Source organism: Parasteatoda tepidariorum, chromosome 2 (assembly GCF_043381705.1).
Source record: "Parasteatoda tepidariorum isolate YZ-2023 chromosome 2, CAS_Ptep_4.0, whole genome shotgun sequence".
NCBI classification, from domain to species: domain Eukaryota; kingdom Metazoa; phylum Arthropoda; class Arachnida; order Araneae; family Theridiidae; genus Parasteatoda; species Parasteatoda tepidariorum.
Window position 1 is genome coordinate 91,741,425 of NC_092205.1, and position 25,289 is coordinate 91,766,713.

A 25,289-nucleotide genomic window follows, 5' to 3' on the forward strand; every position below is an offset into this window, starting at 1 on the left:
ATAAAAAGCAAGCTGACAAATTGACTTAACACTAGAAATATTGATTGTAGACTTAAATTAAAAATAAAGATAAAACATGATTTGATATGTACAGTAATAGATTTTTGAAAAATGAAAGGAAAAATGTGTGGAAAACTTTAAATTGCAACTATGAATAATTAAATCAGTTTCCTCCTTCCTTAACCATTTTAGCATAGTTAAATCATTTTCCTTTTTGATTTATCAGAAGTGAAAGTATTAGAGTCTGATAAAAGTTTTTTGTAATTATTTTATATTTCTAACAATAATCAACTGCGACATTGAATTCGCGTAAAAGCAATATTATTCAAATAATATTGTTTTTAATTAATATTCCTTAAGATTGTTATAATTTCAAACATGTCTATTTTTGATGCTTTTTTAATAGCTAAAGCCAAGATGTTTACGCACATTAAATAATGTTTCTATTTTGAATCTTATAAAAATAAATCGAATAAAAAATACAGAAAACTTTATTTTATAAAGTGTGCTAATTCGGGAAAGGAAGCTCATTACCGGCACAAAATGAAACAGGAGAATAATTATAGTTCTTCAGAAACAAAGATGTCTGCAAAGAAGTTATAAAGTGAATGGTTTTAACTTAAAATAAAAAATGCATTATTAAAGCAAACGTCTCAGGAACGTTAGCTTGTAATCTTTTCTTCCTCAGAATATGAGAGTTCTCGAGAATCATATATACATTCTCCTGGTACTTCGACTACAAGCGAATATACCGGTTGTGTTTTAAGAAAGAGCCATTCCTTCCTATAAACTTTCCCCTTTGGCGATCATCATTTGGCATATACTGGGGCGAAAAAGAGTGCCAATCTAGTAGGTAATAAAACCTAGACTTGGTTGAGAGTATGGTGTTTGATCATCCCCACGCTCATAAAAAGGGGGAAGCAGAGACATTCGGTGAAACAACCCTGACACGTAAAATTCTACTGATCTACCTATATTTCCAATTTTCAAATTCAAAGTGCAAGATTGGTTAAGTTGCAAATTACCTTTTGTTTATTTTACATTAACAAAGTTTTATCTTTCTTTTTGGACAGTTAGTTTTTCAAAAAGTTTAGTTTGGATAAAATTTAAAGTACTGCTTGCGTCAATATTTCACAAGATAAATTTATTTGTCACAATCGGGTATTTGTCAATTTTATTGGTTTCATTTTTATTTTGTATGCATCCGGATACTAATAGTTTTCAATATTGTGGTTGGTCACTTTCGTTTTTAGGGTGGGTTTGATTCTCAGCCGTAAAAATATTAGGTTTGTTTATACAATCGTGGCCCCAATGATAAGCATTATTTATTCCAAGCTTATCACAGTATTTACATGGCTTAGGAAGCAATTCCTGGGAAGCCTGGGCGAAATGACTTGTTTGTTGCTTATTTTTATGAAATCTGTCACTTTCTTTTGGAACTCTAGGTCTAAATTGGGATTGTTGGTTAAAAAACTCTTACTTAGCCTGGAAAAATTTTGATTTTGTCGAGGATTATAATGATTTGAACTAACTGAGTTATTAATGAATGGCCGCCTTGGTGTCCAGCCTTGATATTGTTGTCTATACCCAATAAATTTGGATTCTGACAATTTTTGTCTAGTTTCAATTTGGGGTAAGACCGCATCGTGAATTATTTTCGAAACAATTGTGAGTCATTCAATGGGGGTTTTGGGTTCTTTTAAAACCAAAAGTGTTTTGATTTGTGTGGGCAAACATATGGATAGATCCTCAATTATATGATCATTACTTAAATTTTTTTCCGACCTAACTCTACCTTTTCAGTAAAATCTGAATTTAGGTCTTTAGCTTGGCCAGAAAATTTTAAAATTTTAAAATCATTAAAGGCAAAAGGGGGTGAAAAATAATGCTCATGAAAAATTTCAACTATTTCCTGATAAGAATTACAATTTAAGCAGTTATTAATATATAATTTCAAAGTTGAACCTTTAATGAATTTTTGAAGATTTTTAAATTTCCATTCGTCATTTAATTTAGCACCTATAGTTTGTTTTTCGAAAAGTTTGAGCCAGGCTGTGAATTGAACACCAATCTCGGGCTTGTCGCATGCTTTTAAAAATATTTCAGTTTGACTTATAATTAATTATACATGACGTTTAAACTGATAAGCTGTGTAAGATTTCTCTAATCTGAGCGTAGCCATAAGAGTGACTCACTCATAAGAGTAGCAAGATTTTATAAATCTACTGCATCCTTTTAAAAATATTTCGGTTTTAATTGTACATAAAGGTTAAACTGATAAGCTGTGTAAGATTTCTGTAATCTCTGAGCGTAGAAATAAGAGTAACTCACTCATAAGAGTAGCATGATTTTATAAATCTACCGCATCCTTGTCGCATGCTTTTAAAAATATTTCGGTTTTAATTGTACATAAAGGTTAAACTGATAAGCTGTGTAAGATTTCTGTAATCTGAGAGTAGCCATAAGAGTAGCTCACTGGGCTCTTGGCTTAAAACCTTGCTATAAAAATGATTAAACTTAGAAAATACAAGTGAACAGGAATTAATTTGCAGTATGTAAAAATAAGTGGGTTTTCAATGTGAAAATTTAGGCTGTGCAGAATAGAAAAAAATGAGTCACTTGCAATATTCAAATTTATAGTATGCTGTACGCAAATAATTTATAGCAAATTTTCAATGTCTAGGGAATTTGGACTACTATTTTAATAAAAAAACATATTTTAATTAAAAAATAATGTTGTAATATGCATGCATCAAAAGACTACTGTTCATATATATTTTTTTTGGAAACAAACATGCAATAGGTAGCAGATGCAGTATTTCCGTGTATTATTACAGTCATTTTTTCTCCTGATAAAAATAAACCGTATGACAACGCCCCTCTTTTGTACTCAAATCTGGGTAAACAGGAAGTGCAAGAAATTATGTAAATGCGTCACCCCATCACGTGAATTGTCTTAATTTTCATCAGCTGTTGAACACAAAAATGAGTAAGAGACAGAAGGAAATTTTAGTTTTTTTACGCAATAAATCTCGTCTACCTAAAATCAAATCAAACAGCGGAAAAAAAGCATCTCATTAACTATTGCATAACATTTAATATCAGATTCCATTCTGTAAAACCCGAATTTATTGAAACTAAAATTATTATTCGAAGGTCATAAAATGTTTTTTTTTAAACAATTAATTCATATACGAAGTTTAATTTGAAGTTGATTGAATACTTAATACTTTTAATCATCATCATCATCCTTGATGGCAGGACAGCCCGGGGTGGGACTTCTTTAGAAAATTCTGTCCAGGCTCTTTTGTTCATTCTATGCAATCTTGTTACTGAAATATATTTTATTTTATAACTGTCGTTGAACAGCAGACCAAATTTTGGGTTTACGACTACTAATGTTCAACTCCGTAGCCATGTAATTTTGAACCCAACCCGGAAGACAAGGAAACCCCTACATCAGTACCTCAAGAGGTATGATTTGTTATGTGAACATGGAGGATTTTGTGACTCGACAGATTTAACGTGCATCAGTCACCATTTACTACACGGGGAGTCTTCGGCTGACGGGGATCAAACCCACCTCTCTTGGACATGGGCCCATTGCCCTACCAACCAGGCTATATTTTATTTTATAACCGTCGTTGGGCAGATGACCCAATTTCATGGGTTTACTACTACCAATGTTCAATTCCGTAGTCTTGTAATTTTGAACCCAATCGAGAAGACAAGAGAACTCCTGGATCGAGTATTGGGAGAAATTTGCCATAGTGAGAACTTTTCTTGAGCTAACCCACATTTGCGTTACATGGAGAGGAAGACCACGAGAACCTCCCACGTTTAGCCTGACTGGTAGGGGACTCTAACCCATGATCCGTCTACCACTGAGGATATTTCACGTCAGCACTGTGGTCTGTGCAAGCCGGATGCGGAATTCGCATCGACTGGGATTCGAACCCGGCTCGCCTCATTGGAAGGCGAACGCTCTATCCCCTGAGCCATTGCGGCTCTACTGAAATAAGTAATACTAATACTATATATATCAATACTAAGAAAAGTTCAAACCGTGGTGGCTCAGGGGATAGAGCGCTCGTTCGCTTTCCAATGAGGTGAGCCGGGTTCGAATCCCAGTATCGACTGGTCGATAAAAATTCCTCACCCGGCTCGCAATGACTACATTACTGCCGTAAAATATTCTCAGTGGTAAACGGATTATGGGTTAGAGTCCCTTTGCTGTCAGGCTAACAGTGGGAGGTTTCCGTGTATTATCTTTCCATGTAATCCAAATGTGGGTTGGATCCATTCAAAAGTCCTCGTAGGTAAATTTCCTTCAATGCTTAATCCAGGAGTTCCCTAGTCCTCTGGATTGGGTTCAAAATTACAAGTCTGCAGAGTTCAATGTAATCTCAAAATGTGGGTCGGTTCTTCAACATACAAAAATGTAAGGAAACACCGCTTTGTGCTGTCCGTTATGTGGCTACACTTGTTCATCTTAGTAACTTTTAATAAACATCCTGCTTGCTAAAAAGGAAGTTTGCAACAAATTTATAAGTCAATCTCGTGAATGTTCCAATTAAAGTTTAGAAAAAAGAGTTATTATTTTCCCATGGTTACATTATGTTACACTCAGAGCCATCTGGTGAGAATTTTGTGATAAGAACATCTTTCAAATTATGACTTTTCATGTTTTTAATGAAATTATATAATATTAATATATGACAGTATTGTTATAAACAACGATCAATCAACAACAGGGGCTCAATATTTTGATAAGTTAAAAATATTAGCAAAAAGAATTTCACTTGATACAATTTTTTAAAAAAAATAACTTGTTGAAAAAGTTGTTGCTGTTGTTGCTTATCCTTTTCTGGCCTGACGAAGTCAGACCAGATCTATGAACCCGTTGACCTGAAGAAAATCAAACACCAAAAGAGGAGTAAATGTCTTCCCAGAGAAGACAGTTTAGGATGAGATCGGCGGAAGCCCGGTGTAGAATGGCATTTAGGGCAGAGGTTTTAGTTCCCTCAGAAAATAGTAAACCTTTAAGAATGGCCGGTAGCTAGGCGGAAGATGGTGGTGCAGACTCTCCTTTCAAAGGGAAGGGTCAAAGAAGCTCCAGGCTTATTTCCCTTGTACCAATGGTGGGTGGGGGGAATCAACCAGTCTCTGAGAAGATGGGATTTCTTCATGTTGAAAAAGTAATACTTGTCTATTATTATTATAACACAAGTTTAATAATCAAAATTTAAAGCAACTGCATTAGAGTCCAATTTATTTTGAAAGAAGTGGAGAACTTAAAATTAATCTTTATTAAATCTAATTTCATTTTACTTCCGGGCTATTCTTTTCCATTGAGTTTCTTCGCCATCTTGAAATCACTGACAAAGGAAACTAGGGAAGTGTGACTCGCCAATTTTGAAATACACTAGTGGGATGTATGCCTTATGAGGAATAATTTTAGGGGGAAACATTCGTTTCGGCCCATAGAAGGTCCTGTGAGAGATAAAAAATAGTTCAATGTATAGAAAAATCGGTATTTCATTACTTCAATACAGACTATTAGTTATTGTAATTGTCTCATACTCCAATTAATTTTGTGGTACTTTCACGTACTATATAATGCATATTTATTGTCGAAATTGATTTCGAAAATTTTATATATCTGTAGTTTTTCAGAAAAACCTGTTAGGTTAATTTAAAAAAAAAAATTGACATCAAATTTTTTAAATTTTTTTTTCCAAAAAATTTTCCAAATTAATTGGAGTATGTAATTGCAAATCAATTAATTAATTAATAATTAATTAATAATTAATTAATAAAAAATTAATAATTAACTAACTACTAATTAATAATTAATTTTCTGATTAATTTATTAATTCGCAAATTAATAATTATCCAATTAATTACAAATTAATTGGAGTATGAGACAATTACAATAACTAATAGTCTGCATTGAAGTAATAAAATACCGATTTTTCTATATATTGAATTATTTTTTATCTCTCACAGGACCTTCTATGGGCCGAAACGAATGTTGCCCCCTAAAATTATTCCTCATAAGGCATACATCCCACTAGTTTATTTCAAAATTGGAGAGTCACACTTCCCTAGTTTCCCTTGTGAGAGCAAAAGAAACTGTACTACTATGACAAATAATCTTTCTTACCATTTTTTTTTTTAAAATGCCGAAGTGAGTGTGACGAAGTATGAGTATAAGAAGAACGAGTACGGAAAAAATACCGAAAAAGCTATTTAAATAGGCGTGTGAAAAGTAAATTTGTTGACTAAGTTTTACGTTTGATAATTGTAGTATTTCTTCCTGTGGATGGTGCTTTCTACACTAGGGTGCGCTGTAAGCTCTTGACTGCCTATACTTAAGGATTTCGATTTCCGCTGTATTTTGAAACCGTTTGGCTCACAATGTCATCATTGTGTTTTGAGATTCTCTTGAGTAGCATTTCTTGTATACGAGTATTTGTTACCTGATTTATTATTTGTGTTCAAAAAAAAAAGAAAAGAAAAAAGAATAGTTGTAAAAATAGTCATTTGAAAACCTGCCATTTCAAGACTTAAGAATCATCATTTGAAAAAACGAATCGTTATAAAACAGTTCTTACTTTGTCAACAATATACCAACTTGGAAATTTGTTGTTGTTGTTTCTAATGCTACTTTACATACTAGCAAGCCTGCTTGGTGACACCGAGCAAATTAACGGTAGAGTGTGAGTTTCTTGTTTTTCAGTGGCGCCATCTATGACCAAGAATTCAACTTCTGCCACACCACACGTCGCACCCGTTTATAGGGCGGATCCATTCATACACCCATTCATTCATTCCCAGATCGTAATTTTGACCTGAATCAGAGAACGATCCATCTCCAATCCAGTACCCCCAGAGGTATTGATTTGTTATGGGAACATGGAGAACTTTTGCGACTTGACAGATTTAACGCGCATCACTCACTTTATTATACACTCACTTTGCAGTACACTCACTTTACTATTACAGTCACTTTGTATTCGACCGGCGGGGTTCGAACCCACGAACTCTCGGACATGGGCCCAGCACCCTGCCGACCAGGCAATTCCGGCCCTACTTGGAAATTTAAACTTATATAATAATTTGCAAAATCAATTTAACCTCGCTGCACGAACAATTGGCTAACACTAACGTATAATGGTGCACGGTTTGCAATAAGAACAAAAAGTAATAAACAAATAAAAAGAGGTCAAATCAGACTGTCAAGAAAACGAGTTCTTTCTAAATCTAGCAAACACGTCATCTTTTTTAACAATACATCTATGAATAAGGAAAACAAATTTTAGCTAATAATTAAACAGAATTACTTGGTATCACTAATATCTTATGAAATACAGCAGAGTAGAGCTCAGAAATTATATAATTTATTTGAAAATATCGCTTTGCAGAATAGGCTGTAGTAAACAGCTGTATTCTTTCTAACCGGAAGTAGAGCAGGTCAAGAGTTCGAGATTGTTATTGTTTACATTTATACCATCCATTGTATTTTTCATTCTTTTTTTTTTTTTTAAGGAATCGAAAAAGACTAAAACCAAGTTTAGAATGAACCTTTTAACATCGATTGTAAGATCCATTAAGATATATAAAACTGCACCTTTTATATTCAAAAATGCTTCTTACTTTTGAACTGCCTCAGGGAAAAGGAAATTTATAAACGAATGAATAAATAAATAAGGAATAAATAATAAAAATAAGTGAATAAATAAATAAAATAAATAAATAAAATAAATAAATAAAATAAATAAATAAAATAAATAAATAAATAAATAAATAAATAAATAAATAAAATAAATAAATCAATAAATAAAAAAAAGAAAGAGATAATACCTCACAGGACTAAACAGAAATATCAGGCGCATAAAATAGTGGCATGAATAGTGCATGAAACTATCCATTCGATATTTAGTACACAGGAAATGATTTTTAAATTATTTTACATCGAAAACTGTTTTCTCCCTCTGTAAAGCTATTAAGAAGCTATTACCAAAGAAAGCTATTTGGGCCAATAATTTTTTTCTCCTCATTTTAACACGTTATAAGGAAATATTCATGTTCCGAAATAAAGAGAATGTGAGCCATGATGGCTCAGAGACTAGAGTGTTTGCTTTCCAATGATGTGAACCGGGTTCGAATCCCGGCGATGGCTGGTCGATAAGACTTCCACATCCTGCTTACACCGCCCACTGTGCTGACGTGAAATATCCTCATAGATTTGAGTCCCTTTGCCGTTAGGCTAACCGTGAGAGGTTTTCGGGGTCCTCCTCTCTATGTAGCGCAAATGCGGGTTAGTTCCATCAAAAAATTCCTCCACGAAGGCAAATTTGTCCCATCAAATTTGAATCGTGGTGAAAAAAAATCGTCATATATTCATACACTAATATGGCCTTACTTTTTTTTTTTGTGGACAAATTTGGATTCTTGACCTTCTAAATATGGGGGTGACAGCAATCTGGAAAATACAGTAATTCAGGCAGAAGAGTGCTCGAAACTTTGGATCCCTTAATATTAATTTTACTTTTAGCGTATTTCACTACATTTTGAGAAATTTTTTAAACAAATCGAAAAAATATTGATAAAATTATTAAATTCCTCATTCCAAAGATAATACTATGCAAAAAAATTTTTTTAATTATTTTTTAATTAATTTTTATTATAATATAAAAAATTTCAATTGTAAGGTATAAAAATTTCTATATCATTATAAAGAATATAATTTCAAATGGCAAAATACAAATTTTGAAATAAATCGGTCGAATAGTTCTGGAGAAATCAAATTTTGAAAAAGACTTTTTTTAAATTTATTACCCATAATGTTAATTTTACCACGACCTCTTGGATATGGCCCCAGCGCCCTACCGACCAGGCTATCCCGGCCTTAAATTCTGTAATTTGTTATTTGAAGTTAAGTACACTAATGAAAGGAACTAAAAAGAGGAATGTCTATTTATTTATTTTAATAAGAACAAAAAAAAAAGTGACGCATATACGCAAATAAGGTATGAAGTGATAGTTAAGCTCTGCGCGAATACTTCTGCCAAAGAATATAAAAAGAAGTCCGGCTCTTTGAATATTTAACAGTGCTGTATACTGAACCAGAAAACAACTTAATGGACGCTCAACTTACTCAGATATAACAGAGCATCATCTTAACTGTACGGTATGCTGAATCAGAAAACAACTTAAAGGACGTTCAACTTACTCAGATATAACAGAACATCTTATGTACAGTTCGCAAAAAAAAGAAAAGAAAAAGATATCGCCCTGAATAACTTTCGTTCTAATGATCGGATTTTCACGAACTAAATGTCAATCTTAATGGTTTTAAGTGCTTGTCGTGTTCTGCCTCAATGTTTGGCATGTTCTGGTTAGTTTTCTCAAGTTCTTCTGCCTTTTCCTTAGGGAAATTTTGCTTCTTATTTGCTGCTAAGAAAATGGCGAACGCCTTTGCTAATGGTTATGATAGAACTCATGCGGATGTTTTCAGGCTCCTGCTAGAGGGCGTACTCAAGCGTTACGATCGCGAATTAAGAAACACTGATGTAGAGTATGATAAATTAACGTTAACTCATATATTTTGTCTAAAAATGTGAGCAACATCCTGTTAGCCATAAAATGGTTCCCCCCAAAAAATAAAAAATAATAAAATAAATATTTCGTTACAAATTATTCTTAAACTTTATTATTTTTATACAAAAATAACTATTTATTTAATTGGTACGCAGCAGCATAAATTTCCACCTGACAATATATAATCAGCAATACACATCTAAACTCTTATATTCCAAAATCGCCATTTTGAACTGATTGATCGACGTTTAAACTTTAAGGCGGATCTCAAGTTTTGATTAAGTGAGTGTTGTGACCGTTTATTATAAGGCATGGGATATGTATTTAGGATGATTGACAATGATAGCACTCATATTGATAACTTATAACATAACAATAACTTTATTCACAACACGTACATAGAACATAACAATAGAACATACTGGAAATCGAAACTGAAACATACAATGTAAACACAGTTGCAGTTACATCACAACCGCGATACTAGCACCACTGGAATTACATGGAAGATCCCAACAGTTTCCCCCACTTAATTAGAATTGAAATAACAGTTAATTGAAAACATTAGCTACTTAAAAATTGAATATGTTAAATATATAATTGAAAATACTTAAAACAGATTTGAAGTATGCTTATGACATTACGAAGTCCCTAAAGCGTGTAGGTAATTGTCTCTTTCTTTTTGGTTTTGTCACAACGTCCTGTTTGGAATTTGTTGGAAGTTCTGGAATACTAGGCTGAGTAGGTGAGGAGATCTTAGATGGGTCTAGGTATGTCAAAAGACTGGGTTGGGCCAAAAGTCACACACTTTTTTTTCTCTGGAATTAATGTTGATCTTAATTGGTTTATGTGTCTCTTTAATTGCCGCCCTGAGTCTAGTAAAATCAAATAATGACGTGTACCATACTTTTTCACGACTTTGCCAAACTGCCCTACGTTATGGTTATTTATGAACAACCTCACCTGGTCTCTTTCCCCCACTGAAAAAGATCTTACAGGAGTACTGGAAACTGTTGATGGTGTTGGATGATAAGGAAAGATTGAGTTTAAACGTATGCGGATTTTTCTATGTAAGTATAATTGAGCAGGTGACTGTCCACAAGCTAGAGGTGTTGCTCTATAACGGAATAATATGTTTTGAACTTTACTTGGGATTGAGGATTTTTCAAGAAAAGAAGCTTTTNCAGCATAAATTTCCACCTGACAATATATAATCAGCAATACACATCTAAACTCTTATATTCCAAAATCGCCATTTTGAACTGATTGATCGACGTTTAAACTTTAAGGCGGATCTCAAGTTTTGATTAAGTGAGATTAACTATTACTCAACTTAGAATCAAGATGAAGGTACTTAAGTGGATTAGGAAGACTGTGTAAGTGTTATTTTTAATACAATCGAATATTTTTACTTCTCATAGTTTGGAGATGAAAATATTCTTCGATTACAATTTGCTTGTATATATAATTTTATTACAGTATTCTATTTTTTAATCCTAAAACATTTCTGCTGTATTTTGTTTACAAAATATTGTATTGATTTTGTACAACTGAATATATAGTTTTGAATAACATAATGTAATTTTGTGTTTCAATTTCAATAAAAAAAGGCATGAATATTCTTCTCTTGTTCCTAGTATAAGACATTTAATTTAATTTTCTTTAAATAAATCACATTCGATGTTATTATTTATGATAATTAGCCTTAACGCTAAGTAAATAATATCTGTTTTGTTAAAAGCAAAGGATTCTTTTACAAATTGAATAAAACAATAATACAGACGATTTTACATTTAAACGGTATTCTAAATCAACATTTAACATATTTTTATTCTTTAATCTTAATTTACAAATTGTTTTCTTAATTATGACGAAACTGAGTTCTCTTTATTCGATGTTAGAAGATTTTCCTACAGTGAAACTTAAGAATTTAATAAATGCTTTACCCATTTCTGGTAATGATTTGTATGTTTATTTTTAATAATACGTTTATTATTATGCTGCAAAATTAAGCGGAAAATTTCTAAAAAACAAAACTTTATTTTGAAATATTTTTATTTTAGTAAAAAAAGTCTATAAATCGAAAAGAAAAAAAAATCAAAAGAGCGATGCAAATAAATTGCCAAGAATATTATAAAATCGTAAGTTATGTTACAAAAAAAAAAAAAAAAAAAACTAACATAAAATTTTTCTTACTTTCGAATTTACTAAACTGTTAGTTAACTTTAAAGTTCCTTTAATCAAGGGAGAAGTAAAAAAAATTTGCTTGACTATCATAGGCTACTGTTATGCATCATTGCGATAATAGATAATGCTGGTAAAGTCGTATGAGGTAATGGTAATAGGTACACCTAATATTCTAATATGAGTACTGGGGTAATAGAATTGTTTTTGCAGAACGGAATAGTACCTATACAAGCATATTAATTAATACATAACAAACCAAAGAAAATGATTTTAATCTTATACTTCATTGCGTAAAATTTTATTTGCGTTGTCAGACAGGCAACACTAATTCAGTAAATATTACAAACCCCTAGAAATGTAAAAGTAATTGCTCTTGAATGCTTAGAAACCACTATTCTTTACACAACAAACAGTGTAAGTATGTGGCTTCGCTTAGAATGTATTGTCTAGGTCCTGCCTGACTGAAATTTTCAATTGAAATTCGCTGTTCCAGAAATGGTAAAAAAAATAAAAAAAACTTCATTTCAAACTAAATGTTTGATACATATTCTAATAAATAAAAAAAATGCTAACAGCATTTATATAAGGTACTTATTTTTGTAAATTAGGAATAGATTACCATTATATCGTTAGTTTCTGAAGTCGATAATTATTTGGCGGCTTCGTTAGACTATATTTTGAAGTGTCCTTTGAATTATCGCCAAGGTTGTGCTACGATGTAAATAAAATATAATTCTGTCTCTAATAGATTCATAAGTTCTAATGTTCATAGTTCTTGCTTAATTTTTAACTTTGCAACGTTTTAATGTATTCATTTTTAATTCTAAAAGTATACATGACTGTCAATGGCTACTGCGCCGTTCTTTCGTAAAATATTTCCATCGCTATACTCTAGATTTTTGACAACAGCGCCACTTAACTGAAACTAATTTAAGCATTCAGTAGCTCTTTAGCCCTGATTCAGTAGTGGTAATGTTTTGAATTTATTTCTGAGGTCTGTACAATACCGGTAAAGTTATTCAACCTATCCAGACTGTGCGGCGACAGTTTTAGGCATAAGTTTTAAGTTAACATTTGAGCGTAGTGTTGTGCTTCTCTTACTATTAATTTGTACTGCCAGCGGAGTAATTACTAAATGAAAAAGAGTGCTTGAAATTTTATTTTTTGATTGAAAAATCAGCAACAGAATCTTACCAAATTCTTCAACAATAAGCATGATGGCATAAGCATGATGGCATGACCGCACACAAGTTTTCGAATGTTTCGGGTGCTCTACTGAGTGAGATGAAGACCATGTTCACATTCTGGGCAACATCTCAAAACGATTACAGCATTGGAAAGAAATCCGCTAAAAATTCAGGGGTGTTTTGATGATGTAAGGTGGTAAGGACAACTTTTGCAAATATCACTGAACTATACCAAAGTTGAAGAGTTCTAGAGATATACCAAACAGTGAGAAAAAATAAAGCATCACATCTAATGAGATAACTGCAAGTGGCGTAGTGAGGGTATCTCAGTACTGATTGGTTGCTGAAATGTGGCATTTGTTTACGTTAGCAACTGTTCTTTTCATTCCATTTCGAGTAAGCCAAGCCCGTCAAGTATCAATTCTTTTAAGTGGCACATTCTATATTCTTACACAAAGATTTTCTCACTACGATTTCAATTCTTTCACTATATATTTATTGCTTAATACGAAGATGGGTATGAAGGCATGTAGAGCATTAACTAATTATGTATCGAAGCTGCCAGGTACCCAAAACTAAAATATATCACTGTTACAATAAAATACAAAATAAATTTGAGTTAAGTAAAAGGTGGAGACGACAAAAAAATTATATTTCAACCAATTTGAAGAGCGATATGTCGTTGCATTAAAATAATTTCATGTTTCTTAACATTCTAACTAATGTGGATAAACATAATTCAACTTTAACACGCCATTTTGCTTATAAGCGATTAGCAGGAGCTGATGTCATGGGTGGCATGCGTGGGTATCCGTAATCTTCTTCTTCACGAAGTGCAAGTACCCAATTAAGAGGATTAAGGGTTTTATTTTTTATCCTTTGTATTAGCTTAAGCAGATCTGAATTAAACTGGTATTTTTTAAACTGTTCCAGGCGTTTTTTTCTTCTTTTGCATGCTATGTAAAAAAGGTATAAAATTTATAAAATTGAGTGCAACATGATTTTTTTCCCTTCGCAATGCTGCAGAAATTATCCTAACGCAAGGCCCATGCTGATATTGATTGTAATAGCTAAATTACTGATTTAGTTCAGCCATTGCCATTCAAAGATCAGGAGACTCTTAAAAAGTTTTCTATAAAGTTGTAAAAACTTTAAACTTTTAAAATTGCTTTAAAACTTTTTTCCAAAAGCCAAAAAAAAATTTTTTTTTTGTTAAGTACTGCTTATAAATTTGTATAATAGTTTAGTAAAAATTAACTAATTATTTAATCGGTGCACAGCAGCATAAAATTCTACCTTTATTAACATTTTATTTAATCAGCAACGAACTTCTCAACTCTTACGTTCTAAAATCGCCATTTTGAACTGATTGATTGACGTAATTAAATTTGATTGAAATCAACTTATATTCAATTTGGAATAACGATGAAGGTATTTAAATGGATTAGAAAGACTGTGTAAGTGAAATTTTTTATGTAATTTCATATAGTTTTCCTTTTTTTTATGTTCAGTAAATAATAATGTTCTACTATTATATAATTTATTTGTTTTGACATTTAAATATTTCTGTATCAGAATACCTGAGTTTTGTGTTTTGTTTTGTGTATTTATATTGAACTGATATCATATAACTAAATTTAGATTTATGTTGAAGTTATGATTTATTGAAATTTTGTTACTCAAATTCAATAAAAAAAAGTTTGAAGTGTCTTTTCTTGTTTATTATGTAAGACATTAACTTAGCTGAGTTTAATTTGACGATAACAAAATTTGCGAATTTGCATAAATATAAGAATTATTTTAAATCCTCGGAGATAATTTTTATCAATGCAAAATTCATACCTGATATGAATCAGTTTACTTTTTTATAGCAAACTATTATTTTATTAACTGGTGAAAAGAATAATAGAGATGACTAATTATTAAAACGATGTTCACCAAATTATATAGTTTATCAAGCTAATATATTTTTCATTTAATAGTTTATTTCATTTTAGGAAAATTTCAAACAAATTGTTTGGTACGAAATATGTAAAAACGCTATTTTGAGCAATCAGTATTAGATAGTTCTATGAACATTATACCTTTGATCCAAAAATGGAATAGTATCAATTTAAACATATTAACCACTAAACCGATTATAAACTTTTAACTACGCAGAGGAATGTTATTAAAGTGAACAAATAAGTATAAAAAAGACATTATTCCATTGAAGACAGAAATTTAAAGATTGCTTTGTTAACTCTTTGATGTTTAATGTACCAGAATTACTAAAACTACATTGTTTAANAAGCGCAACTTCAAATAAAGGTGACAAGCATAATAATTTCTCAAGTACCTTACGAAACATCGTTACCACAAGAAGTGGCCGAACTGTTAAGATACCATCAAGATATTTGGACACATAATTTTAAATTTATATTAGATTTTTTGTTGTTTTGATTATTGGAATACACATAATCAAAAGGTGGGAGTGTTACGTCACTCTCATAAGATGACGTCATTCATTCATATAAGATGACGTCATTGTAAATATTAACTAAAACGATTTTTTAGCCTGTGTATATATGAAAAGTGTGAGTGGCAACAGAAAGAATGTTGTGCTAGATGTGTTCTACGAAAATAAAATGGTTGCTTTTGTAAATATGTGTACGCAGGTATTACTTGTAAATTTAAGTTATTTCATCGCTGGATAGATCGGGTAGATTTATCGGAAGCACGAAACACCCGTATCAATTGAAAAAATTAGCATGTTTTCATTAAATTCATCCTTATTATTATAATAATTATTATATTTATTTCTTAAAATATTAAAATTTTGGTTCTTTTCCTACCATATTTTGAACCTCAGATAATAACAATTGCGCTTTTATTTCCGTTCTTGGCGAAAACAAATGTAATCAATATACACAATCTAATATTAAACAACATCTGTTAAATTAAATATAATTTTATATGAAATACATTTACAACTTTTAAGATTTCTATTCCGGTAATTTGAATTTCATTGTTATTATCGAAGAAAAATTCTCTATTAGACATGAGTTTTTTTTAAAAACTCATCAATACTTAAAACTCATCAATTTTTAAAAACCTTTTGTAAAGCTGAATGTTTATGTTTAAATTTGACTGCATGTTAAACAAATCAGAAAAATGGTAACAAATATATGTTTGAAATCGATTATTAATATTTCAACCAAGAAAAACTGAAAAGTGATATCGAAATTTAACGAATAACTACTGAAAAAGTGGGACAACATCATAACCTGTTTTCTTGATGGAGGAAACAAAGATTTGAATGGCGATTATTAGAAACATCTATAAATTCCTTAATTTTTATTTTTATTTTGAAGTGCGTAAGGAATTTTTTGCCAACAGAGGATACAGATATTATCCTAATGCAGAGCCAAGGTTTTAAATTACTAATCCAATTCAGCATAGGCCTTTCCGAAGACCAAACATTTAAAAAGAAAAAAGAACAAGGACAAAGACATGTAAATATAGAAAATCAAATTAATTTTTTTGAACAAACCTAGAAATTATCCCAAATATTTCATACCTATTTATGTAAAAATTTTAATAAATATAGAATAAGAAGTTGAAATAAGTATGTGATAGGTACGCAGCAGCATAAATTGATTTATTCGTTCAACTAAATATTTTAAAAGCAGCTAGTAACATCTAAACTCTTCCCTAAGCTAATTTGTTCCAAATGCGCCATTTTGAAAAAAAGTGATTAACGCTTATACTTGGAGCTTATTTCAGATATAATTTCATTGAAATCGATAAAGATTAATATGAAGATTTTTAAGTTTCTTAGGCGGGTTGCGTAAGTGCATATTTTAATGAATTTAATACAATTTATATTAATATTCCAGTTGTAAGTTTGTGTAGCATTAATTTTTCCAATTTTGAGATAATTTTTCAGTACTACTATATGCATGATTTGATTTTTAATATTTTTACATTATAAGATGCATTGTATTTTGTACCTTTTTTGACCACAGTGTTTTGTAAATATTTTGTTTCAGCATAGTTGTTTCACTTATGTTGTTATATTTCTAAATTTTAATAAAAGAAAAGTGACTAAATACTGTGTTTTATTGTTCCTAGTGTAAAACATTGGCTATACAATTGATTCTGCATACTGAGATAGTACACAAACAATAATTTAATGTAAAATAATTAACTCATACATAAATTCGATATAACTAAATTTTATTTCAGTTCCGTATTTTAATTTCAGTTTTCTGTGAACTCTCATTTGCTTAAAGCGATTATTTTGTATTTCCATAAAAAAATATTAAATTACTTACCAAATTAACATTTTGTCATCGAATCGTGGTAAAATGTGCAAAAGATGAATAAAGGAAAATGAATTGAGGTAAAAATTTACAACTGTACTGCTCCTTTATTTTGGCGGTTTTTCTATTTTCTTGCACAATGAAAATTACTTACAAGTAAGATTTTCTATTAATAATTTTACAGTAAAAGCTCCGAGGTACAGAAACAAATCCAAAGGGTGCCTGATTCTACCCATTAACATTAAATACAAATAAAATTAAAAAAATATCATGTTTTGAATTATTTTTCGAACAAAAACTTAGCAAAAATCATTTCTTGAATAACATGCAAAACTTTTGCTTTCTGCATTCAATTTTTGAAGAATATTTATCAATGGATCTCTTATTAGATATTGAATATTTTATTAGATTTTAAGATAACTGTTACATATGAAAGAGATAAATTTGTAAGTTAATTTATATTATTTTAAAATTTAAAAGTTTTATTCTCGAAGTGTTAGAGTACAAATCTGTACTTATCCATTATAGGAATCATACAAAGTTTACTATCATGGTAAAACATTACCAGATTGCAAATAATAAGCATAAGCATATATGGCAACGTTACTTTTAAAAAGTAACGAGTAAAAGTACAAGTATTTTTAAAAAAAGTAACGAGTAAAAAGTAAATATCTTGTATTTTAAAAAGTAACGAGTAAAAAGTACAAGTAAAAGTACAAGTACTAAACAAAAAAAGTAACGATTTAAAAGTACATTTCTAGGAAATCGAAAATTCAAAGTAACCTAAAATTTTATTGAATAATATTCTTATGTTCTTTAATGTTTTTGCAAAATTGTTGTTATTTATTTAATTATTTTTAATTTTGAAAGTTATGGATATTAATTTATTTTTAAATTCGGAAGAATATTATAATATAATTTTATAATATAATCGTATAATATAATTTTAAAATCAAATATAATTTTAATATCAAACTTTTTATGGATTTGCACGAAAAAGAAATTTTATCTATTGATTTTAATTTTTAGTTTATTATTTTTATTTATTTAAATTACCATTGATTTAAAATTGTTTTACTCTTTAGAAACGCGTTTTAAAAGCACAAACATAAACAAAGCAAACACGGGGTTTCAGATAGCTTTGTGATCTTTGAGCTAGTAAAAAATAATTGAATGTGCAGTATAAGTTGAAACAGAAGGTATTTAAACACGAAGTTAGCTGTGAATGCATATATATTGCACATTAATTTTATAAATTAAAAAAAACATAAGCATTTTTTTTAATGTAATTTTTTTTTTTTTTTTTTTTTAGAAAGCTTACCGAGTTTTAGAAAAAAGTAACGATTTCATTCGATATTTCCGTTACAAATACTTGTACTTTTTCCCTAAAAAAGTAACGAAAGTACAAGTAAAAGTACTAAATTTAAAAAGTAACGAAGTACAAGTAAAAGTACGTACTTTTTACTTGTTCCGGCGGTACAAGTAACGAAAGTAAAAGTACTGCCATATATGAGCATAAGTGCCCCGAATTTGACAATATCATGTGCTATGGCGATAACACATCGAATTCGATGACACATCGAATACTACAATATCGCAATCACTTTTGAAAACTATGAACATCTTATTAGATAATATCGAGATAGTTTTCATTATCGTGATCATATATCAAAAGGATAATAACGTAAATATTATACGCAACAGTAATAATGGTACTTTTCCGTTAGCAGGGTGTGAGCGAAAAATCACACTGGTGACTCGCGTTTGGTTCACAAGTGGCGACATTTGAGCGAATGCACTTATTTTTATATAATTTTCCTGAATTAGAAAATGGCTCTTTTATGACAGTTTCCTTCAAACTTAAGCGATCATTAAAAGATCAAAACAATCTCGAATTCCAGTACTTATGAAGGCCGTAAAAACGTATTACAACACAACTTATATTAGATAATTTTTATTTCAGTACCAGCTGTTTTTATTACCATAATTAATTAAGTACCACTAGAGTCAATGATTGTTGTGTTTTGTTTACGTCACACTAAGTGAACTGCAGGTAAAGAATCGCTAATGTATAAGAATAATATTTATTTTGAATATACTCTATATTTATTAGTATTTATTTGGCTCTTATTTTAGAAATTAATTTTTAACAATGATTTTTTTTTACTGAGTACACCAGTAGGATTATTAAAAGCAGCACTACTCCTATTCCACTCGTATAAAACTTTCTAAACTATTATTGGCGTAAATGGAATTAATGTGTGTCTATGTGACGATAAATGTTTGAAATTGCTGACATATTTTTTCTTAAATGTGGCATGCTGCTAAAACTATTTTTGATTTTAAAATAAACTAATAATTCGTGAAGAAATCAGACATTAGATTTTCCTTAAGGTTCGCTAAAGTGGTATTGTGCATTGGAAAAAAAAACTCTAATTCTAAGCTATTTATTTCTAATTCTTTATTGACATTTTATATAAAAAAAACATTTAAACAATATTTACAAAATTACGTTGAATTTTTTGGTCAAATATATTTCTTTAGATCGCCAAGTTTTGTATCAATCACTCGAACAACCAAATAAACAAAAGTCATATACCATTGTATCTTGAACAGGGGTTCGTTTCAATGGAGATGAATAAAACAGTCCTTAAGCCTCCAAAAATTTATTAGTAGAATCTTTCAGAAAATACAGCTATTTCTAGCACTCAATTACAGCTCAAATTAGCCTAGTACACAACAAATCACTGGCTTGAAACCTCAGATAGTTCAATGAACTCACTAGAGACTCGAACATGAGAATAATATTGTAGTCACAAGCAGACTAATACCCTCTACTACTCTACTCCGTATGGCACACTCCTATTTATATAGGCTTGGCGAAGAAACCCCGGAACAGACATGATTCTTGACACTACTCGTATAACTTTGCAAATATTAAGCCTATCGCTTTGAAACTCGAATTTTTTTGCCAAAATGGTCGCCAAATATCGTGAACTCAGTAAAAATGTCGCAAAACCGAATCTTCCGTAAAAATTATACTAAACGTTATTTTCCCTCTACACTACGTTTGAATAACGCGACTTCCTAGTAATTTTTCTAATTAAACCGTTCATTTAGGATTCGTCTGAGATATTTAGCCTCGTAACAAAAGAATACTTACAAAATTACACACATATTTACAAATTCGTAACTCTATGAAAGATTGATGTATTTCTATTCACATAGTATTTGACGAAAGTATTTTTATTTTCAAATAAGCTGATTCGAATAAGTTTCATACAAATAAAAACTAGATCAATAACTTAATTCAAACTGTTTCTATAAGAATGAATAAAAAGGAATGAGATAAATTGATACCACGTTCCGATTAATCGTATTCAGTCATAACACTGAATCAATAGATTCATACCAACGAATTCGATTAACCTCATTCCGATCGTGATCAATTTATTCGAACTAGGGTTAAAATAATTATTCGAATGGACAGGTAACTTAGAGGTTTCAAAGCATTATAATTAAGTGATAAATGCTATTGAATAAAAAATGTGGCACTTTATTTAATATTTAAAAAAAAAATAATCTTCTCTTTTCAGGAGGAGAGTCTTGGGAAAGCCCAAGAAGTACGGTAAGTTGGAGCTTGGTGGTGATGTGCTTTTGGAGCAAGAAGAAAAGATCCCTGGTGTCTCTTCCGTAAACCCAACTGGATTTGAATTGATTGTGACTGAGGATCATGGTTGGATGGCTAATTTCGACAAGCAGGAACAAGGAAGTGAACATGGATTTACACCTGTTTCTGTTGCTGAAGATTATTCAGGACTACAAAAAGATGAATATGATCCAGGATGGGTAGCGGATTTTGATGAAAAGAAGGACGAAAAAGTTCAGTCTTNTAGTAGATTAACTTGTGACTGAGGATCATGGTTGGATAGCTGATTTCGACAATCAGGAACAAGGAAGTGAATTTGGTTTTACCCCTGTTTCTGTTGTTGAAGATTATTCAGGACTACAAAAAGATGAATATGATCCAGGATGGGTAGCGGATTTTAATGAAAAAGAAGAAGAAAAAGTTCAGTTTTCTGGAAAAGAAAACGAGAGGTACGACCCCGGATGGGTCGCTGACTTTGATTTTAAAGGTTCAAGCGAGGAAAATCTTTCGATTTTCGAGAGTTTAGAAGGGCCAACCTTTGATTACCATCCTCCTGTACTGGTTGATTGGTGGAACGATAATTTCAACACTGGAATTAAGGTAAGCAAATTTAATTTTATCAGCACGCAACGCAAATACTTTTTAAACGAAAATTTATTTAAATATTAAAGAATTGAGATTTTAATTTATATGTTATGATGAATTTACATAAAAAGAAAATCTGCTCAGAATTTTTACATGAATGTAGATTAAATTAATAAAAAAAAAAAAATCGTAACGCGAAGTGTGAAGATTATATTGCTCAAGTAATATCAAATTACATGTTTTGAGTGGAAAAAATGATATTTAAACAGAAATTTGTTAATAATTTTAACAATAATAAAAAAAAGTTATTTTAATTTAACTTAGGCTATTTAGACGATTTTCGTTTTGTGGAATGAAAGATTGTTCTTTTAGTTGTTTATTTTATTCTTTTTGAACTTTAAAAAAAATTAACTTAAAGAGCACTGAAAATAAAAATGTTTCAATAGTAACATTGAATTTATTTATCAGCACGGCTACTTTTTATATTTTAATCGACGAGTCATGTGAAAAAAATGAGTATATATTGTGTTCAAGAAACTTTTTGATAGAAATGCATTTTAATTGAAAACAGAAGTGATATTACTTTTTACTAATCAATTTTAGGAAAAAGTGCGTTTTAATTTAAGTTTTAATTTTTGCTTAATGTTCTAAATACAGTAAAAAAAATGAATTTAAATAATAAAATTATTTATTTTAAAGATCTCTTATAATTTTAGACTTGTCCTGGAATTGATATTTACATTTTTCCCGAATTTAATGTTAGTGGCATTAACACCAATATGAATGAACTAAAATTCCATGTTTAGTTAATATTTTAATATGTAATATTTTTCATATTTTTTTACTCCTTGGAATGTGTTTCTTAGAATTCAGTTACGAAATTTTATTCATTTTTCGTTCAATAATTGTTGTTTTCAAAGTGTGTAATAGTGCCTCGAAAAAAAGTATGCAAATGTTTTAAAAATAACTCTTGAAACCTTAAATTATTATCTTTGATTGATAATTTCGATTAAATACACTTCTGTGAATAAAATGAAACAAAAATATTCCAAAATTTCAAATAGATGGTTAATAAGTAGGATAGTGGTGTTCATATCATTCTCCACGATTTAACATGGATGACGGAGGAAGCAGAATCTAACACCAAGCACGCGTATAAGTAATTCACAATAACAATAATAAATAAATAAAATTAATTTTGCTAGAGTATTAAATAATAAATGCCTGTTACCTTAATTTCAATCGTGTTTCTGCTTCCCACAATTTTACAGGTAGAACTGTACTTCAAGGTCAGAGCTGACTCTTGTGGGTGTTTACATCTCGGAGATCCAGTGGCTTTCCCAATCACAACCATGGAATATTATGAACCAGTCAATCCAGAGCTGCGTAGACACTCCTGCCCAGTTGAGGAAGGTAAGTGGGACTACTAGAAATCTCAAAATTATTCACGATAATGATAATCAATAATAAAATATCGTAGGTCACAAAAGGCAGTATCTTAAGAATTTCTTAAGTCTTATGATCTAAATTATTTCTTTTCAAGAATATTAATCTAAATAGATATCATTAATCATAATTTAAAATCATTAATACAAAAAATTTTATAATATCCTTCATTTTCCATCATTGAAATGCAAAATCACTATTTATTCGTTTCTAAAATATGCACTTAACTATAGTTAGGAAGTAATCTTTTTATGATTTTTCCGGTTAGAAAAGTATGATCTCAAATCATTCCCATTTATGAATTTAAATCACTAGTCTCAGTAGTGGCGTGCAGAGGTGCGTAGATGTGTGGGGTTAACTCTTTGGTAAAATACCTAAGAAAACAAGATTTTAATCACTATATGGTTTAAATCAGAGATGTTCTAAATTTTTCAACCAAAGATTAATCTTTAATTGAATATTCAACTCGTGGCATTTAGTTTCATTTAGCAGCTCTTTATTGCATTTCTTAAAGTGAACGATAAAATGGACATGATGATGCAAAATCGGTTCATCCTTTAACTTGTTGGACATCAGAGTTTATCGTATGAAACTTTTTACAACTGATTTTCCCCAATAGATAGCAGAAACATCAATATAAATAATTATAAATTCAAATCAAATATTCGGATGGTGTTGCTTTCTGTTGTTTTGTCGATTAATTAACTATAGTTCGTTCACCAGAAGTTGGCACTTGGCTCCATCTCCTCGGGAGCAGAGTTCATTTCACCGCAGGAGTAAGAGGAGAAAAATCTCTGCGCTTGAAATTGAGACAACACTTAATGCGCGACAAACACAAACAGTGAATTCTTCTTCAGTCACTTACTTCGCTTTATCATCTGCTATTATACCTTCCGATTCTCTAGCTAATGAAATATATTTTAAATTTAAAAACTGCTGTTTTCCCCAAAAAATGTCTCAAAAAGAACAGACTATTTACTCAAAAGAGAGAAATGTCATAAAAAATGGCGCGGAATATCATTAAATTTATGAAATATTTAATGATAAAAAATGCATATAAAGTTCGCGAAAAAAATATTTGTGCCACGCGATCGCCAAATAGCAACCTTGTTCAGGATTGCTCACAAACTTCTCCCAAAAATAGCAAAATAGTATCGCCACATACCACGTAATGAAGGTGGAGTCAAGTGCCAACTCCTGGTGAACGAGTGAATGATTCAATATTTTCCTCTTTTTTTTTAATACAAAAAACGATGTTTTTAATTTTACACTTTGAAATATGTTTCTTTAACTGTTTATTTCTTTAATTTTGAATTTTTTTTTTATTATACGAAGCACTAAAGCATTTTTTTTTGTGAAGTATATTTTAAAATTCTGGTATAAGAAAAAATTTATTAAAATGTGAAAACGCGGATTGTAATATAACAAAATAATTAAAATCTAAATCTACTTTTTACGTTTTTTTGCAAATTCAATCAGTTAATATTCATTAACAAAATAGTTATCTATTAAAAACAGTAGTTTTTATATGAAAAACTATAGCAATAAAATTTTAATGAATAAATTTATGTCCCTTGAGTTTTGAGTATCCTGCTTAAGACAATGTATAATACCATTATTATTTTCTTTTTAGTTATAGTAGATTAACGTGATAAATATTGGAACTGACTGATATCACTCCTAAATGAATAATCTTTTTATAATTAACAAAGAATCGCAAAATATCCAATTTATATTATTAATTCAATTAACGTATCTTTAAAATCATTCTTTCATTAATTTTTTTCTATTTATAGAAAGTAAATTGACATTAAAATTTTATAATGCTGAAAATTTAATATTTCTTAAATAAAGATTTACCTTAATTGACAGTTGAATGTCGCATTAGCTATATATCTAGGGCTTTTGTAGTCTTTCCACCCACTTCTGCACGCACCCTCAGCATCGAGTGGCAGCACACCCTGCACCCCACAAATTACAGCACACCCTGCACCCCACGAATCGCAGCACACCTTGCACCCCACGAATCGCCGCACACCCTGCACGCCACAAATAGCTACAACCTATTAAAATTAAATGATGATAGTCAAATTTTTCTTTCATTAAACTGATTTATTTACAAATCTTTCGAGTAATTTCAAAAAACATGACACGGCAGTTTATGGAGTGAATTATAAGTAACAATAAATAATGTATCTTTGTAGTCAAAATGTCATTTTTCACAAAAAAAAAAGGAAAAATAACAATAATTTCATAATTGTACAATTCCTAACTTTTTTTAATATCCAAGGTCATAGCTGTGCGTCTCTAAAGCGACGTAAATAA

At 30.3% G+C, this 25,289-nt stretch overlaps 1 protein-coding gene across 4 annotated transcripts in view; it reads right to left on the reverse strand.

Annotated features, from left to right (window-relative positions):
- Nucleotides 1–23,114, reverse strand: part of LOC107439710 (uncharacterized) — a 36,942-nt gene extending 13,828 nt beyond the window's left edge. The window contains exon 1 of one of the 4 annotated variants that reach the window (XM_071177921.1): nucleotides 22,750–23,114. The gene's annotated coding sequence lies outside the window, so the exon portion shown is untranslated. The remainder of the gene's footprint in view (nucleotides 1–22,749) is intronic. The other 3 variants (XM_071177922.1, XM_071177923.1, XM_071177924.1) reach the window with 3 other exon arrangements.
- Between the last annotated feature and the right edge of the window lie 2,175 nt (nucleotides 23,115–25,289).